The sequence below is a fragment of the Bacillus rossius genome, chromosome 12, assembly GCF_032445375.1.
Source record: "Bacillus rossius redtenbacheri isolate Brsri chromosome 12, Brsri_v3, whole genome shotgun sequence".
Lineage (NCBI taxonomy): Eukaryota > Metazoa > Arthropoda > Insecta > Phasmatodea > Bacillidae > Bacillus > Bacillus rossius.
In genome coordinates this window covers 9,904,377-9,925,089 of record NC_086339.1, presented here as the reverse complement: position 1 = coordinate 9,925,089, position 20,713 = coordinate 9,904,377, and the positions used below count along the sequence as shown (strand labels likewise).

The following is a 20,713-nucleotide window of genomic DNA, read 5'->3' as shown; positions in this document are numbered from 1 at the left end:
AACTCTTTGCTTAAGCAACATGAGAGTTCTAGCACAAGCGGGCTTGTGAACTCTTTGCTTAAGCAACACGAGAGTTCTAGCACAAGCGGGCTTGTGAACTCTTTGCTTAAGCAACATGAGAGTTCTAGCACAAGCGGGCTTGTGAACTCTTTGCTTAAGCAACACGAGAGTTCTAGCACATGCGGGCTTGTGAACTCTTTGCTTAAGCAACACGAGAGTTCTAGCACAAGCGGGCTTGTGAACTCTTTGCTTAAGTAGGATTAAATTTGGACTTTTTTTTAAAAAAAATTGGTAATTTATGATGTTTATAAACGACATCATCCCTGATGGTTTTCTCTGAGTGCTTCTATTTTATTTTTATTAGGTGGAATTTAAAAAAAAATCATTATTCAGTCAAATAATAATATATACCCTGAGAAACACTAACTGGAAGAACAAACTACCTTCTCCTTGGAGTATAGCGATGCCATCCCTCTATTGCGATCGTTAGTGAGAATCCTGCATCCCGCATGAAAGAAAGAAATAATATTTACCTGCAAGCAATACGTGTCGACATCTGTTGTTGAAAAGCAGAACTACTTGCAACAAGTACCTTTGAATGAGATAAATTAATTCTCGCTGATGAAATAATTAAAAAAATTCTATTTAAGTAATATATCTAATTTAAAACTCTTAGTTTGCATCTGGCATTAGTCTCGGTAACTAATATGAATTCCGATTTAGGATCTGACGCTGTATCGAAACGTCATCACTGTAGATACTGTAGCAAGGTGTTTACCTTGAGAAAGAATGCTAAACGACATGAGAGAAGCGAGTGTAATTTGGGTCCTTGTCAAAAACCGTTTCATTGCAGTCAGTGTCAGAAATCCTTTGGTAGAAGATATTACTTGGATAGACATTACAAGACCTGTACAATTAAGATGAATAAAGATAACGAAGACTGGGCTACAACATCGCGGAAGAGGAACGAAGGCGAAAAAGCTAATGCTAAAATTACTGATCTAGATGAAGATAATAATTTAAAATTTAAAACAAACGAAGGTAGTTGTAACCACATTAGAAATTAAAATATATATACTCCAATATCTAGTCGTCTCCATGAAAATGAGAAAGATGGAGAACCATCTGAAGCTTACAAGGTCGAAGACTTTGATGAATCATCTGAAGCGTGCATGATTGAAGAATGTGGTGACACATCTGAGGCTGACATGATTGAGTACTGTACTGAAGCACCTAAAGCAGGTAAGATCGAAGACTGTGATGGCGGTCTGAGACCAAAACGATGGAAACGACGTAATAAAATAAATTATCCTGATCAAGTTTGTGGTGCTGACATGATTGAAGACTGTGGTGACACATCAGAAGCTGGCGTGAACGAAGACTGTGCTGACACATCTAAGGCTGACATGATTGAGTATTGTGCTGAAGCACCAAAAGCATGCAAGAGTGAAGACTGTGATGGTGGTTTGAGACCAAAACGATGGAAACGTCGTAATAAAATAAATTATCCTGATCAAGCTTGTGATAATCTCTGGCACGATGACGAAAGTGACCTTGAGGTTGGTGTTAAAACGATAGACACCAGAGATAATATTTATTATAAACATGCAAGGATGATGAACGCAGCAGAAGAGTTTGATTATACCTCATGGGGAGATCCTAACATATTGGTTGACAGGCTACGACTACTACATGGATCGCTTTGTGCAGGAAACTATTCGAACATTAAAGAAATATCCTTCATACTCAAAGAACTGAGGGAAGCTGGCTACATACAATAATGGCTTAAATTAAATGTATGTGTATAAACTTGAAGATAAATTAATATATTTTCTTTCCAAATGGTATCTACCATTTATCGAAATATGATTTCTAAATAAAACTTATAACTTAAAGGTGCAAAATACGTTACCACTGCCAGTCAAAATGTATACTAATAAAGACATGTTAGTAATCATGCCAAGTTCGATAAGAAAAGTAATTGGAATCAGTTGGAACCAATTGAAGATGGAGCTCTTGGAACAATTGGAGCCTTTTGAAGCATTTGGAGCCTTTTGGAGCTGTTGGAGCCATTTGGAGCATTTGGAGCCATTTGGAGCATTTGGAGCTGTCAAGCATTTGGAGCCTTTTGGAGCTGTTGGAGCCATTTGGAGCATTTGGAGCCATTTGGAGCTGTGTTAAGCATTTGGAGCCTTTTTTTGGAGCTGTTGGAGCATTTGGAGTCTTTTGAAGCATTTGGAGCCTTTTGGAGACATTTGGAGCGTTTGGAGCATTTGGAGCCATTTGGAGGCATTTGGAGCATTTGGAGCCGTTTGGAGCATTTGGAGCTGTCAAGCATTTGAAGCCTTTTTTGGAGCTGTTGGAGCATTTGAAGGCCGTTTGGAGCATTTGGAGCCATTTGGAGCTAAGAAGTAGTTGTTGCACGTCTATGCAGGGCTAAATGTTTATAAGATTGCTGGCTTTCGCAAGTGATTCTGTAGTAGGATAGAAATTGAGTAATAAATATTATGTTTGTAAAAGACTTTGAGTTGTTTTTGGTTGGATCTTTTGTCGAAACTTATAAGTGAATATAATTCCACAGTGCATTCTACCACGAAAATGAAGCCTAAAGATGTAAAGGATGATCGTCTACTTGGGGCTGTATTCACCAACACGAAGAAGAAAGATACACGCAAGCATAAAGCTAATGTTGGTGACATTGTGAGAATCTCCAAGCAGAAAGGTGTCTTTGAGAAAGGTTTCATGGCGAATTGGAGTTCTGAACTTTTCCGTGTGACACACGTTCGTGAATCGGAACCCAGGACCTACTACCTCGAAGACTTGGACCACAAGCCTATTCGTGGTGGCTTCTATGCTGAAGAGATCCAGTCTACGATGTATCCGGACACATATTTGGTGGAGAAAGTTCTCAAACGAAGAAATGGTCGGTCTTTTGTGAAATGGTGGGGTTTCCCGTCTCAATTTAATTCGTGGGTAGCAGATACAGAAATCGAGAAGCGCTAAAGGTGAATAACACCTCACTTACATTTTTTTTCAAGTACTTAGTCATGATTATTGTTTATACATACATTACAACATTTAAAGTATGATTATCGCACAGGAATTATCTCATGTCATTTATGAAGTTGGGTAGTCTAAATATATATTTGGCTATTCAATTGTTCTAGCTCCTGTAGCATACGCCTGTTTTGTCTGCTGCGGGAGTGACGTCTGTGCTCGGGAAGAGGCTTTCACAGCAGCGCGTGTTCGGGCAGGAGGAAACACGCAGAGCCACTCAGGGTGTTTGTGCCGTCAACCATAGGCTACGTCATGTTTTTGGAATGTGTTGTGCAGGTTATTTCGAGCGAGTTCTGGGGCCTCACAGCATCGCTCCGCTAACGTGGTAGTCTGCTTCTAACCACGCTCTCATCATCATGGCTTCCACCAGTGTTTACGCGGAGAGTGTTTGCGATTGTAATTTAAACAGTGTTACGATGGACGATGTTCGGGAATTTGTAATGGATGTAGTACGTCGCTACATAGGTATGGACTTTAATGATATACATTACCACCTTACATCCTCCACCCTCAACATTCTCACTGAGTTCCCTGAGGAAGAGGTATTTATTACCTATTTATATCATGCTGTTATGACCTGCATCGAGGCCGCAAAGGAAGCGCAAGAGGTGAACGAAGATGTGGATGAAGGAACGGATAGTGGCTTGGGGGATAGTGATGAAGACGAATTGTAAATTTGTGTGTACTACGACACCAAAGGTTGTTACAACCAGTCTGACATTCAGCATCCTAGAGACAACATCAGCACTGCAGCCTTGCAGTCATACCTGTAGAACTAGCATCAGCCTTGCAGAGCTAGCACAGCTTCACACATCAGTTATCGTGAGTACTGGCAAAAGAAATGTCATTATTTCTCTGCAACATTCAGTGCCTCACATCACAAAAGGGGTATGTGGTTAAGCAACTTGCAGCAATGTTCATCGAGGACGGTGATGTATTGAGGACCTATGAATACATATTCAAACCACCATGTGACTGGTCCGAACTAGACAGGCTGTCGCAAAGCGAGAATCGTAAACTGACTTATGAAGTGCATGGACTCTCGTGGAACGAAGGTGAAGTGAGCTTTGACCAAATCTCATCAGTGTTATGTGACATCGTCAACCCTGAAGAAGGAGATGTAGTATACGTCCTAGGAGACAAACAGAAAAGTATCTTTAGTGAACTGTGCAGTGCCAACATTGTTGATTTACATAATGAAAGAAACTGTCCTAGCTTCAACAAACTTTTAAAGACTTATGGAAACCGCCTGGATAAATGTATAAAACTGTATGGCAAATTCCATTGCGCCCATTGTAATGTTCAGCTACTTAAATTCTGGCTATTCGACCACCCATACTACTATGTATAATTGGGTCTCGAGTTAATGTTGCCTTTGTCACTATGATGTGTAGTGTGTGAATATTATGTGATTTTATTACTCGTTATTTACTTCTTTTAAATCATCGATTGTTCTTACCCCTTGCTGTTTGTAATAAGATTTAAATAAATATGTGTTTAACATTTACGTTGTTTGCTTTAATATCAAAACATTTAATTGCCGATATTATTGAATTGTAACTATAAGTTATTAGTCTCCTCAGCTAGAGTGATTGCTTTAATACATAAATTCTAACACTACCTTCGAGATGTCTTCCGCCACTACGAGAAGAAGAGAGAGTCTCTACACAACACCAATATTTTATAAATACTCTATCATATTTAATAAACATACATTATTAATTAATAATAATATGGCTACAGGTTCCAAACTTATCTCGACTGGTTACACATTGCATAACACTTGGCGCCATCCGGCAGTAACTTTAAGAATTAAAGATGGCGACGGTGGCGCACTCCGGCAGTAACTTTAAGAATTAAAGATGGCGACGGTGGCACACTCTGGTAGCAACACTAGGAACTAAAGATGGCGATGGTGGCGTCATCTGGTATCGATTGTATGAACTAAAATATGGTGACGGTGGCGCCATCTACCAGCCAACTTGAGAACCAAGATGGCGGCGCTTCTGGCAACTAATTTTTGAATTTGGCGCGCGATACTAGCGACATCTACCAGCCAACTTGAGAACCAAGATGGCGGCATGCGACACCTGCCTGCCGACTCCCTAACTAATATTTGAATTTGGCGCCATCTGGTAGTCTGTGCTGGAATTAAAGATGGCGATGGTATAATAATAATTTGAATTTCATGCATTTGGGAAGGCAAAGACACCCTCCCCCCTTTTATCATAAAACTTGACGTCAGTACGTGGCATATATAGATTATTTATTCCACCATATCCCAATTGGTCTCGTGGTCTAGTGGTCAAGGTGTCCGCCTCGTAACCACGACATCCTGGACGTTTTCACGTCCCATGGATCGAATCCCAGCCTCGGCACTGAAATTATTTTAGTTAAAGAAAAAAAATAAAATAATCCCTGCTGCTATCTGGTGGCGACCAACAGAACTATATGACGTCGCAAGATGGCTGCCTCCAGCAGACGAAACAAGATGGCGGCCACCAGCAGACGAAAACAAGATGGCGGTTGATGTTTACATCGAATTTCAAAGTTCGAAAAAAAAATTCAAATCCAAGATGGCGTCCGTGACACAAAGTGCAACGGTGACGTCACGATTCGAAGTTGGTGGAAATTTCTAGAAATACAAAATGGCGGATGGATTAGCATGGATTGGCATGGATTAGCATACAGATTAGCATACAGATTAGCATAGATTAGCATACGGATTGGCATAGATTGGCATAGATTAGCATACGGATTAGCATAGATTAGCATACGGATTGGCAGAGATTGGCATAGATTAGCATAGATTGGCATATATTATCGTAGATTGGCATAGATTGGCATAGATTAGCATAGATTAGCAAGGTCAAAGGTCAAGGTCAAAGGTCATGATGACGTCATCCAAGATGGCCGCCGATGACGTCATCCAAGATGGCGGGCTCCTGGCTCCTCCGCCTGTGCTTGAACCCCCTATTTCCAACTACTCCTGTTTAGCTAAATAGTTACCATAACAAAAATAAAACATTAAAAAATGTTTTTTTTCCTGTACGAAATGATGTAACTCAAAAACTGCTGTTGGTATTAAGTTGAAAATTTAATAAAAGATTTTAATATACTGAAACGGTTAATTTGTTGGTATTATTTACCAATAATTATTATAGTCAATTTTTTCTTTGTAAATAATCTGTTGTGGATAGTTCTGTCCAGGCTAATTTGAGTCACGGGCACAGCTAGCTAAAAATAAAGAGGATCTTATATTGTTTCGGAATCCGTAGGGTGACGGGCCGCGCAGCTAAGGAAGAAAAAAGCGAACAGGCCGTCCATTGTCTTCGTGACTTACGACCGGGGAATAGATGCGCGCGCCAGAGCTCACTGAGGTTGTGTTTATAAAGGCGTGGTCTCGTAACTTGTGTGATGTGTGTAGGTACTTAATTGTTAGGACCTGCCGCTTCTCGGCGTATAAGTAGTTTCCTCGTCTGCATCTCGGTATGAGTCTTGAGTACTGCCTCATCTGGGATGACGACAACGACTAAACTTGTCCGCCGCATCGGCCACTCAGTTTTCAGAGAATACGCCATCACTGATTGTCATAGAAAAATTCTCATTAATGAACGTAATACATTAACACGCGGATAACAAGCCAAAATCAGCTGATAAAATTGGTTGTCCGTAAAGTCGGTTTACGGACGATAGTTAAACGTGACAACGTCATAACAAAACATTGATGAAATGATTGCATACTTTTATGAATAAAATTGAATCATTTTTATTTTAATAATAAAAGAATAAATAATTGAAATTATACTAGTGATCAGATTTTTAAAATACAAGATTAATTAACCTTTATTGCCGAAATTGTTGTTGTAATAAGCAATGAAAACCACATTAACTTTTCACTTCACTTTATAAACAGTCGACGAAACAGTTCACGTGTAGATGACTTGTAATTAATTTTAAAAACTGTCGTTTAGCTATAAAGTTTAAATATAATTATGAACAAGTTTTCATATAAATAAACTGTAATCAAATATCTATCATCAATTATATGAATCACCATAATTTTTTAGTCAATTGTAACATAACCTGCACTTGCCGACAGCGTAACGTAACACAGCGTAACGGAACAATGAGCGTAACGGGACACAGCGTAACGGGACAATGTGCGTAACGGGACACTTTTTCGTGCGTGCAGCCGGCGTTCATCGATTTATTAGACGTTGTCACGTCAAAAAATGTTAAATGCCTAGACAGTACAGGGAACTCCTGGAAGTAATTTATTCAGAAAAAAGATTTACAGCCCACTTTTATCTTTGGTATCTATTAGGCATGCCTGGCGTAACATTTGACGTCAGCTTATTTTGGGCTTGTTCCCCGCGTGTTTAAGTAATTATCTTTGTTGTTTTCGGGGTCGGATCCCAAATCCTGTGAGACTTAGGTTACAAATATACCAATCTACACAAATAATTTTAAATCAAAGTTTATGTCTGTGTTTTACCAATTATTACATATCAAATATTTTTCCTGTTAGCAAATTAGATACCAAACCAAATATAAAGTAAAAAAAAAAAAAAAACATTTTTTTGTCTATCTACGAAATAATATTACTCAAAAACTACTAATGGTATCAACTTGAAATTAAAATAAAGTTTGAAGACATTAAAACTTTAATATACGGATTTTTTTACCAATAATTATTACAGTCGAGTGTTTTCTTTGTAGGTAAATTAATTGTGTGGATATTTCTGTCCACGCCAACTTAAGTCGTGGCCACAGCTATTTAAAATAATTCATTGTTTTCGTGGAGTCCACGATCGACAGAAGTGAAACTGCTTCCTTATTATATTAAATACTAGCTGCCCGACCCGGCTTCGCACGGCTATACTACAGGGAAAAGAAGACCAAATATCACATTTACAGTAATAATAAATTAAATACCATGGCAATTAATTTATTACAATGTTTTTTAATGTATCGGAGAGAAAACGAATAGCACCGATGGTTTCCCGACTCTCGAGCACGCAACGTACAACTGGTGTACCCGTACTTCGCTTCGGCAGTCTGCAGGCAGTACACTCTTGCGCCGCTCATTTTATATGCCCCTACTTGCGGGTACACCACTGCAGCGCCTCGAATGGAAAAAGAAATCAAAGCGATGCCCGTTGCCATGTTCTGTTCAAACGTTTTAAATTCGAAAATTTACAGGAAATTTCCCTGAATCTAATCGCAGCGTCATCTGCCGGGTCGAACTGAAATTACTATAATTACTATAAGATACTATAAATGTTATAATGTTATAATTTATTTTACAAACTTATATTTTTATTTTCAAAGAGACATCAATATGTCATAAGTTGCATAGAATAAAATGAGAACTAACAATTAAAAATTGTAGGTTAAGTTGATTGTTTTTGAATGCACGTCTATACATAATTAAAAGTAATGAAAAATCGTGTTAAATACTCACTTTGATACTGCACCTTACATATTTTGCACAATGTATATTTTTTATTACATTATTTAATATGTAGAATAAAATGAGAATTGACAATTTAAATTTGGAGGTTAAGTTGATTGGTATTGAATTCACGTGTATACATAATTAAAATCACGAAAAATCATGTAAAATACTCACTTCAATACTGCACCTCACAAATTTGCACCAATATTTTTAATTACACTTTAAAATGTTATTTCAATAAATAATAATATAATAATCTCAATAACCAATTCTATTTTAATTTTAATGTAATAACAACAATTCATAAAATCCATCCAAAGATTAACAACAACACATAAATAAATACACAACACACACATATATATACTGTAAACCTAAACCATTCAAAGATCAACAAAAATTTATAAATAAAAAATTAATTAAATAAAAATTTTCCAGTGGACCAAATTGTGAATTTAAACCATCCTCGAATCCCCGTGAACTCACACAAAAAATTTCATCAAAATCGGTCCAGCCGTCTAGGAGGAGTTCAGTGACATACACACGCACACAAGAAATATAGGTATAGGAAACATAATTCTCTTTGGCTGAGGTCGCAGATCATAAACATATATACATGTGAGTACGCGAGCGATAAATTCAACTATTGCGGAAGTATGCAAGTGTGAAAGTATGCTAGTGTTTACGTATGCCAGTGTACAAGTATGCGAGTATACAAATGTGCAAATATGCAAGTGTTCAAATGTGCAAATATGCAAGTGTGCAAGTATTCAAGTATACAAATGTTCAAATATGCAAGTGTTCAAATATGCAACAATATGCAAGTGTGCAAATATGCAAGTGTGTCAAGATTGCAAGTGTGCAAGTGTAGGCTGCGTCATTTTCTACCTCTTCCCTGCCGTCTCCTCCTGTACCAGTTCTCCATTACACGTAGGCTACCTTTCTATTCCTCTCACACGATCTGAATTTTCCTAATGCTCGAAAAATTTGTAAAGAGGTTTCACTTCAAAAAGAATTATACTGTATATAATAATAATTCGTACGTGACGGGATGCAAAGCTAGGAAAGGAAAATAAAAGCGACCAGGCCCTTGGAGGCGCAGAGCTTGTTCGGCGAGGTGTGCAGCACGCAACTTGTTGCGGCCAGTGTACCCCTCCGGGTCTCCGAGGCGGAGCTGCATGAGGCGGAGGCGCGGCGCCCATTGTCCGGCGCGGCGGGTCGGAGGTCGCGCGGCGCCTCTGATGCCCTCTGGGTGCCTGCCCGGTGCACCCCCCTCCACCCACCCCGAGCAGTCCGCGGTCCACCCCCCCCCCCCCCCCGAGCAGTCCGCGGTCCCGAGTGACGTCTTAGCTCAGTCATTCCGTGAGTGTAACAACGATGCTTCCATCTGCGAGGCGAACAAAAAAGTTCACAAAGCCAAAGGGAACCTTTATAGTAGTAGACAAAGATCCCAGGCTTTTTCGCGGCCATTGTCTGGAGTTGCTCGGCACCGAAGTAGGCGATATCACCGACGTTTCGGTCGATGTTGGAGTCGACGTAGTCAGGGAGAGCATCAGTTACCTACCGAGGTTATTGCAACAACAGACAGATCGCCTCCTCTGGCTGTCCAGCCAGCCAGAAGAGAAGAGGCCGCTGATTGGCCAGCTACTCCCAGCCAATCACAGAAGCCCCAGCTCCGATTGGCCAAACCAACAGGCCAACTGGAAGGAAGGAAGGCTCTGGTTTGCCCACAGCTACAGCCAATCAGTCTGGCGACTCCTCGGAGACTGCAGGCACCCTCCCCTCCTTCACCACAAACTAATCGCACCATCTTCCCAGGCCGACACCTGGGACACGTCTAAGGTTTTTTGAATATTTTGCTACGATACCATTATTTTTCTTTGGATTCATGTTCAAAGTAAGTAAATAATTTGTAACTGGCGTTCTCCGTAAATTATAAGAAGAAAAATTTTAACCGCGTGGTCGGGCCAACACAGGGATAACCTCGCCTCTGCCGTGATTGTAATTAATTAGTTTATTTGAGTCTTTACGTCTCGTCTACATCGGTGTCATTAGGGCGATGAGACGATAATAGAGAATCAGCAAAAGTGCATGTCTGAGGGAAAACGAGAATAACCAGAGAGTGATAGCATCACTCACGGGCGAAATCATTTGAGTAGGTGTATTTGGTTCATATGGGGACAGGGGAGGGGGGAGGGGGATTCGGGGATTCGAGGCGGCCATCTTGGATGACGTCACTTCCAGCGGCCATCTTGGATGACGTCACTTCCGGCGGCCATCTTGGATTACTTCACTTCCGGCGGCCATCTTAGATTGCGTCACTTCCGGCGGCCATCTTAGATTGCGTCCCTTCCTGCGACCATCTTGGATTACGTCACTTCCGGCGACCATCTTGGATTACATCAAGTCCGGTGGCCATTTTGTTTTCTACAACATTCCTCTATTTTGAGTTTCGTCCGCCATCTTGAAAATCTTTATTTATTATCCGATTTTAATGAAAACAAATTTAAATTTTAAAAAATTAAATAATCAAAATTTTAAAATAAAATTAAAAAAATATTATTTAATAAAATTTTAATTAAAAACCTACGTATCGAACACCCCACTCCTCTAAATTACAAGTACATCATCTAGCACCCCCACCCCTCTGTTACAATGGCATCGTCATCGAACACCCCACTCATTCATGTTACAATTTTTCGTTACATCCACCATCTTGGAAAATCATAATTATTAACTTAGAAAATCAGGGAAAAAAATATATACCATCGTTGTCTGCTGGAGGGACCATCTTATTTAGTGGAGACTGCCATCTTGATTTCATCTGATGGATGTCGTCATCGGCTGTAGGTTTATAAAGTATGTTAGTGTATGTAAGGTCGAGTTACAATTCTCTACCAACATTGTTATGAACCTTATAGACCAAAATCCACAGAATCCAAAAAATCCACAAAATCCACAGTCATTTTGTTGTTGTAACCGACAGTTTTTTCTTAAAGTCTTATCACTTATAGGTTTTAACTAAAATATATGTTATCAATACTATCGTTGTGGATGCGTTAGTTAAAGTAATGATAATTTAAAAAAACATTTATTACTCCATCTTAGCTGGCCAAAAAATTTTCAGAGTCCTAACTCACAAGTAATAATCTCTTCTCATGTTTGCGTACACGTGTTTTAAAGCTGCATGGAAGCAGATATTTTTAATGTCTGCGTTCAATTTCACTTTTATAAACAAGTTCATGTTTGCGTACATGTGTTTAAAAGCTGCATGGAAGCAGATATTTTTAATGTCTGTGTTCAATTTCACTTTTATAAACAAGTTCATGTTTGCGTACTCGTGTTTTAAAGCTGCACGGAAGCAGATATTTGTAATGTCTGCGTTCAATTTTACTTTTATAAACAAGTTCATGTTTGCGTACTCGTGTTTTAAAAGCTGCATGGAAGCAGATATTTTAATGTTTGTGTATAATTACATTTCACCATTCTGTAAGACATTTATAAGTATCAGTACCTCGTGGGATATAGGTTCTATATTAAAAATAATAAACAATATGTAGGTAAAATTGTATTTATTAAATTAAGAACATATTTTACACAGCAAAAATGGAGCAAAAACAAAAACTACACATAAAAAAACTGAAACTTTACAACAAAAATGGAAACTATAAATCAAAAACATAAACTGTACAGCAAAAACAGAAAAACTATACAACAAATGGAAACAACTACCAAACTGCCAAACTATTTAAATCAAAAACTATTTACAGAAAAAAAATTATTCGCCGCCTCCAACATATCCGTGGGGTACTGTGTGGATACCATCTTCGCAGATCAGCCGTTTGTCGTCCTCCCACGTTATGGCCAGCTTATTGCTGTACTCAGTATAGAGTATGTGCTGATGGGAGCGAATTGCTCTAACGCCTGCCCTCATTGTGCGGTGGTCTTGCAGGGCTTCCAGGTAGTCATCGAATGTTATGTGGTTTTTGACCACACATCGCTGGATGCCCTTGGCCTTTTTCTCGCTCTTACCACCACACCTGTAGGCGTAGAGTTTGGCCCGTAGGCTTACAAACTCCTCCATCACTTCTCCCCCACATTCATCTTTGAATTTACCGACAACTTTCTTGTTGATGGGGGAGAAGCATGGGTGGTCGGAAGGGTAGCAGCTGGTGTCGAATTTAGCCATCAGTGTAGGGTCGGCTTTGAGGTCTGAGTAAAAGTCTGTTGCCTGGATCTCATACACAAAACTGTCTGTATCCATATACATCAGGTGAATATTGTCATGGTAACGGGGTTTCATGGTATTGTAGTGGAAGTCGTACATGAGAGTCTTTGAAAGATCTAGTACGGCCAGTCCGGCATAGATCGGCTTGTCGAAAATGATGGTCTCGTGATTAAGGTGGACTAGAGACAAATTCGGTTCGTACATTGTACGGTCCTTGAAGGACGGACGACACACCAACTTCTTGAACCTCTTCTCAGAGCACACCAACTCCATTTTGAGCCTCCGCCTTTTATTTTCCATCAGTTTACCAAATGTCGAGTTCACAGCGAGCTTAAAGAACTCCTTCTCGAACTCGTTGGCTGCTGCTTTCCGCTTGTTGGTATTCAGCCGAATATAGGGCTCCAACCATGCCGACTGCTCAAACTGCAGGACTCGATGTATCTTAGTCACTCTCAGCCCATGAGATACCGCTTGCTGGAGGTTTTTGTAGTGGACAATGTAGTGCTCTTTATTTTCAAGTGTTGTCATCAACTTTGATTGATTTGAGCCGGGCGGACACTGATTTATGGGGAGAAATGGCAGGTCTTTATGACTTTCATGGAGCTCGGGAGGGTACTCCACATCACACTCAATAATGTAGCCTGTCGGAGAATCATCTGGGACAGACACGACATCAATTGATGTGTCTGCCCATTGGAAATGCCGAATTGGAAGCGGCAGAGACATCGCCCACCCGTACAAATTATTTGCATCAATGTACTCCAGGAATGTGGATGGCTTGGATGCATCATATGTCTCAGGTATGTAGGAGTTATTGGCTACGCAATGACGTTTAATGCTTTGTGCTACTCCCCCCCTAATACCAGCCTCCACAAACATGTACATATCATAATCGGTAAGAAGCTCTAGCTGTACGCCTGTGGTTCGAAGCATCGCATCGAAAGCGAACCCTGGACAAGAAACATAGTGAGACGGATCTAGGCTGTATGTCTCCAAACATATGGAACGGAAATTCTCGAATACATCCGCCAAAATCAGGACATCTGTCTTTAGATACAAGTCAGCGTACTCCCCCAAAGTAGCACACTGAAACTTGTCCCAGACTTTCACTGCATGAGCGTACTCCATCTCTGAAATCATGGAATCAGTCAGACTATTGTAGAAATCATCGATGGATGGAAGACGAGTATCATCTAGTCGAGCAAAAGAATCCACAAAATCATACGGGAAGACACCCTTGCGGGTAACCAACTCCAACTCATCAGGCGCGAAAAACTCAGTAGTACTTATAAACTTGTCTGCAGGCAAGAACTCAGCGAGCGAAGCAAGACCCCGACTCATAAAACGGAACGTATCGACAAACTGAATGCTGAACTTATCATGTAACTTCTTGGAAAAAGTTATCAGCTTCTCCTCTGAATTCGGAATGATGAAGATGTCTTTACTATCATACCCCAACTTCCTGATAATGAAGTTCTGATCGTATGCCAAGTTGTGGAAGAACACAATCAACTTTTTCGGTCTGCGCCTGAGAAGGTTGCAGTCATTACATGCAGGCCCAATAAATTCGCCGGTGAAGTGATTGTGGTCACGAACTTTCTTTACAGTTCCTCCGAACTTTCCTCCACAGTAGCAACAACACCTTGCTTGCAGAAAAGCAGTGTTTTGTGCATGTGTGAGCGGAGTCATAGGAACAGACGTAGAAAATATTTTCTGTACGTCATGTCCAATCTCCACAATGCGGGATATGAACTTATCCTCTGCGTCACAACCGCGATACAATTCAGGCTCTGATGGAAGTGCTGAAGTGAGGTGTGCAGGAATGATGGTATTATCAGCTTTCACGTAAATACAGTAGCTGTATGCTTTATGCTTTTGGTACTGCAGCGTGTATGACTCATCAGTATTCGGGTGACATGTATGGATTTTCTCTAGAATAGCTTCAAAGTCGCAATATACCACGATGGGCATCTTATCACTGTGATGGAAGTTTTTGAACTTCAGAACAGGTGGCTGGCCGTTTTGATCGGGTGATGGCATCTCCATCCTAACAGCAGCATGCTGTTTGCAGAGCTCACGGTGTTTTTCCAAACACTGAAGACCAGTGAGCCCGCTAACCCTACCCCGATCATCGTAATGCTTGAAGCATCTTTTACAAACATGAATAGCATCATGATGTGTAGTGATTTGGGACCGAACCAGAGCAGAAAAATTAGTGATGTAGGTGAAATGGGATGAATCGTCATTGACCAAGAGCAGAAGATCGAAATGATGTTCTTTTTCTTCAGTAGCGACTCGTGCAGGAACAACATTCAGATTCTCGTCGATACTGTAGATGTTGATGGAGACTCCGGGGTTCTGTTTTTCAAACAGTGGTATTTGCTTGATTGGAGTAGGGAAGTCAGTGTTGTTGAAGTTGAACTTCCCCTCCAAGTCATGGTAGCGCTGGTTGACACGTTCAGGATGCTCACCTTCCACGTACTTCACAAGAATCGACCACTTAAAGCACATGTGGTCTTCGAGGTTTTGCGGATTTATCACTGCGTATTTGTCTTTGATGGAAGTAGGTAATTCGATGTAGGAGCTGGCACGGAGTGGATCGAGCTTGTTGATTCTCAACTGTAGTCGCTTAACGGCCGACAAAGTCCATCCGGACCCCTTACCCATGTAGTCTTCCTCCTCCTTGCAGATCTTAGAGATGGACTCGGTAACTGCCTCCTCCACCTCATGAACTGCGTAGAGGGGGACATTCATGGTTTTGAAGGCCCTCTTGTCTTCACAGGCATCTACGGGTTTTTTGTAGGCGCACTCGAGCACGATATTGAATTTGAGAGGTCCGTTCTCTTCAATCTCCTCCACAAGTTGGTTGATTATTTTGTTCTTGATGGAGTCCAGGTACGTACAAATATCCTTGGCAGAACTTGGCGTATTTTCTGCCACGTACGTCTTCAAGTTACCCTTGAAACCCACTTCGGCGGTGATGAAGCCGTGGGTATTGGCCAAACCAGTCCCGGTCACCACCTTTGTTCGGCTGGTCGAAGGCTTGGGCGTAACTGCAGGCTTAACTGCTACCATCCTCTGCTTCTTTGTTGGAGGCGGAGCAGGCCCCTTGCATACCTTGATGTGGGCTTTTAACTTATCAGCCCTGGCGAACTCCTTAGCACAGTTGTCGCAGGTATGTGATATGCGGTTTGGGTTAAGACCGCAAGCCGACTTCTCATGGCGTCTTGCAAAATCAGCACGGGCGAAGGCCTTGTAGCAGAAGCTACACCGCATGCCTGATGTCGTAGCGACAGCTCCAGCACATGATGCAAGGTGCTGCTGCATCTTATCGCTGCGTGCGACCATCTTTCCACATAGGTGGCACTGTTGGTGGTCACGATGCTGGTTCTCAGCACACTGACGCTCGTGCCGGTAGCGGTTGTGGCCTGCCGTGAATGTAGCAAAGCAGAAACGGCATTTCTGAACGGTAGACGCCATCATCACGACACTCGGTAGACTGGTCTCAACGTACGGAACACACAACGGTAGCTCGACGCACGGAGAACTATAACAAAAGAATTAAGAATACAATGTAGCTAGATGTTAACACGAAAAAGTTGCAAACATAACCTCAAAACTCTATCCCTCAAGCTTATTAACCTAAACTGATAGCAATGTAACTAAATAAAAAAGTTACAAACATAACCTTTAAGCTCTAGCACTCAAGCTTACTAACCTAAACTACTAGTAATGTTACTAAATAAAAAAAGTTGCAAACATAACCTCAAAGCTATTCCTTCATGTACAATCCTAAAAATGGTAGAATATTTAAAGTACCTACTCATAAAAGTTAAAGCTGAAAAAGTATTCAATGTTAACTCAAAATGATTGATTACATAACCTCAAAACTACACTAATGCACAACTCAAAAATGCTAGAATATTTAAAGTACTGTTAAAAGTTTAAGCTAAACAATTCCTGGTTACCCATACATAAGTGTACAGAGAAAAAACTAGCTATCAGATAACCTACGAAAAAGCTGAGAAACATAAAAATATTAACGAAACATGTAGCATACCTCAGAAAACGATGAAGTGGAGCTGCAGAAGATGATGAATCGGTGGCGGTAGGAATCGTGGTAGCAGCGAAACTCACACACGAACTAGCTCACTCAAACTCCAAGAACACAATGAAGCTCCGACAGTTAATCCTGGCCTTTTATAGCCTCGGACCTGCCTGTTCTTGGAAAAACATTAGGAACAGAGTATTTCTGTTGTATCCGCCAATAGGAATGTAGTACATGGAAGTACCATTGTCTTCGGAAAAACCCAGCATGACTCATGTGCATGTCGTAGCAGGTCTGTGAGTGGTGGTGGTAGAAATGTAACCTGACAGCCAAACATGGGAAACCACACTCGGGTAAAACCACGAATGACCTAGGTGATTAGAGATTAGGGCGCGAGGCACTGCCTGCATCGTGACTCATCACTCAGGAATGTCGTCTCACAGTGTCCAGGGGACCCAAACAATAGACTTGACCGTGCATGTCACAACTGGTACATTAGTCCGCGACTTTGTGGCGCCATGAGGCGCTCATGAATGTCTGAGCCTGCCACCAACTGCTCGTCAAAGTGTCATCACAAAGCACTCGAGCTGCAGTCATGACGCGCATGCTACAACAGGCCCGTTAGTCACCGACTTCGTGGCGCCAATCTGACACTCGGGTAGACAGGTAGCTAAATGGTAATACTAGTAATGCAAGGAAATAAAAAAAATCGGGTATGTTTAATACATTTATTAAAAGTAAGAACACATTACAAAACTAAAACATTAACAATTTATTCTACATTTATTATGACCAACATTCGTTTATAAATTTTTAGCATTTCATTGCGAACAATCAGTTGAACATCCACAGAATGACACATTTTGCTGATGTTCCAGGAACAAACCCTTTTCACAAACATTTAAGGAGACTTACCTTAAGCTTTCTTTTCATTGGTCAAATAAAACATCTCCCTCTCTTCCCCTTTTACAATGATGCTGCTTCACCATTACGCTAAAATTCTGTAAGACCAAAAAAAAATATACTTCCCTTAAACCTTACGGTAGAAATTTCATCCTAGGATGCTGTTACTGCATCTAGAAATTAAAAATTATATTATCTCATACAGGTTTTATTTACATGTTAGGCTTAACCATCCTACCACACACACACACACACACACATGCATGCGCATGCGTGCACTGAGATGAAATACATACTTGCCCAAATAATGTACTTTTATTTACAAAGGCAACATATTAAAACACATAATATTTAAATTTTGTGTAGATTGGATGGTACCAGAAACCATACTACAAAACGAGCGGACAACACTTGATTCTTTACTATGATTGGGCTGACGGATTGCCTCTGGAATGCCCTTGTTACCTTCAACGACTCAGAATTAATACTTTTATCCATCAAAAAACAGCAACAGTTTAACTAAGCAAACATACACCCCACACCCCTCAAAAAATTGTTATTACACAAGGCATTATTTACATGGTAGGAGACCGCACATACGAAGTGCGAAGCTTCAGGTTAGAAATATTGATTAAAATAACTACTAAAGATGCTAATTTGTTTATGAAAAAATTGCACATGAAATACAGACACTTGCTTATTTACACACACATACATACATACATACATACATACATACATACACCCTGCATGGCTTCAGAAGTAAGTACGATATTTTGAAAACCACTCAAGACTTACATCTGTTTATGAAAAGGAGCTAAATATTAAAAAAAATTCAAAGTTAATTTTAGAGATGAAATATCATGTGCAAGTCCTTGCATGCGAGAAGATTTTATTACGCAATTATCTTCATTTTCCCCAAACCATAGGTCTGATGTCTGGATACCACACAAATCCCACACCTAACATATGCAATACGAGATGACTGCACGCCAGTCCAAGCCCCTGCGCTTAGAGACGAATCTGCACTAGAAGCGTTAGCAAGCATTGCAATTATCTCGCTTCACTAATGCAGATTCACCTCTGACTAGGTAGACCTCCTGAAACAGTAAACATAGGACGGTGAAACACATTCAAATAATGCATTTCAAAATAATTGAATAATATAAAACACTGCATATTTCACGAAAATCACCACGCAATTGACAGCCCTTTCAGTCACAATTCTGCGAATGCTATCACAGAATTCTAGATTTAGAAAGAAAGGATCATTCATTCCTTCATTATGGAACAAAGTAATACATCACATGAAGAGAAACAAAAAAGGCACACACTTCGTTCTTAGACTCGTGCCGCCTCCTTGACAGAGAGAAAAGATTGTACACATAAAATAGTATATATTTCATTTCCAGCGATGAAGCTGTACTAATATCACCTTGACAAGCTTAGATGATCTAGGGAGAGATAAAGTAAATATATTAACAAAAAAAGTCGACTAAAATTCATTTACAAACAAAATACTTAACATTCCTTCGATTACATATTTTTCTCAATTTAATAAATGAGAGAACACAAACATTTGCTTAAATCACTATTTATCAATTTTAAACTCTCTTGTAAAACAGGAAAAAATATATTGTATCATTCATTATTAGTTGTAATGTAAAAAATGCAAAACAGTTTCTTTGTGGGATGTGGAATGCTCACTCACGATCGAAAAAAAGAGGGACTTCGCTGTAACTCAAGGGGAGGGGGGAAAACCATCTTGAAAGTTGAAGTTTCTCATATATTTGGATGTATAGTAATCAAGTAAGTAATAACATTTGGTGGTATAATATCCGTCTGATTAAAGTTTATTTGCTAACATGAATTCACAAATTAAACGAATCTCTGAGTACATTTGCTTATCTTTTTTTAAAAAAAAATGCACAGATTGATTGTTTTATCATGAATAACCAGGAGCACACTAAAAAAACAAACGAAATTCTCGCCAATAATAACCAACAGCACACAAACAATAAAAAAAAAACCATGTGTCAGTAATAACATGCAGCATGCGGAGAAAATCACCAAAATATTGTCAAGAATAACCATCAGTACATGTAGAATACCAATAAAGTCTTGACATGAAAAAGGCTGAAGTGCACGGAGAAAATCATCAAATTCTCGTCAGGTAAAAAAAGCAGAAGCACATGAAAAAAAACCAACAATATTATAACACAGTAATGTTGAAGCACACGTAGAAATCTATCGAAATTTCATGTGAAAAAATAGGAGCACTCAGAGAAAACTATCAGGGAGAAGATTAAAAACTCATAAATTATCAATTTTTTTAAAAAAGTTCAATTTAAATCCTGCTAGAACTCTCATGTTGCTTAAGCAAAGAGTAAACAAGTCAGCTTGTGAACTCTTTGCTTAAGCAACATGAGAGTTCTAGCACAAGTCAACTTGTGAACTCTTTGCTTAAGCAACATGAGAGTTCTAGCAGGATTTAAATTGAACTTTTTTAAAAAAATTGATAATTTATGAGTTTTTAATCTTCTCCCTGATAGTTTTCTCTGAGTGCTCCTATTTTTTCACATGAAATTTCGATAGATTTCTACGTGTGCTTCAACATTACTGTGTTATAATATTGTTGGTTTTTTTTCATGTGCTTCTGCTTTTTTTACCTGACGAGAATTTGATGATTTTCTCCGTGCACTTCAGCCTTTTTCATGTCAAGACTTTATTGGTATTCTACATGTACTGATGGTTATTCTTGACAATATTTTGGTGATTTTCTCCGCATGCTGCATGTTATTACTGACACATGGTTTTTTTTTATTGTTTGTGTGCTGTTGGTTATTATTGGCGAGAATTTCGTTTGTTTTTTTAGTGTGCTCCTGGTTATTCATGATAAAACAATCAATCTGTGCATTTTTTTTTTAAAAAAGATAAGCAAATGTACTCAGAGATTCGTTTAATTTGTGAATTCATGTTAGCAAATAAACTTTAATCAGACGGATATTATACCACC

General features: G+C 39.7%; 1 protein-coding gene across 3 annotated transcripts in view; it reads left to right on the top strand.

The window, feature by feature from the left end:
• LOC134537501 (aryl hydrocarbon receptor) overlaps window positions 1-20,713 on the top strand; it is a 280,224-nt gene that overhangs the window by 95,712 nt on the left and 163,799 nt on the right. The gene's annotated exons all lie outside the window — the stretch shown is intronic.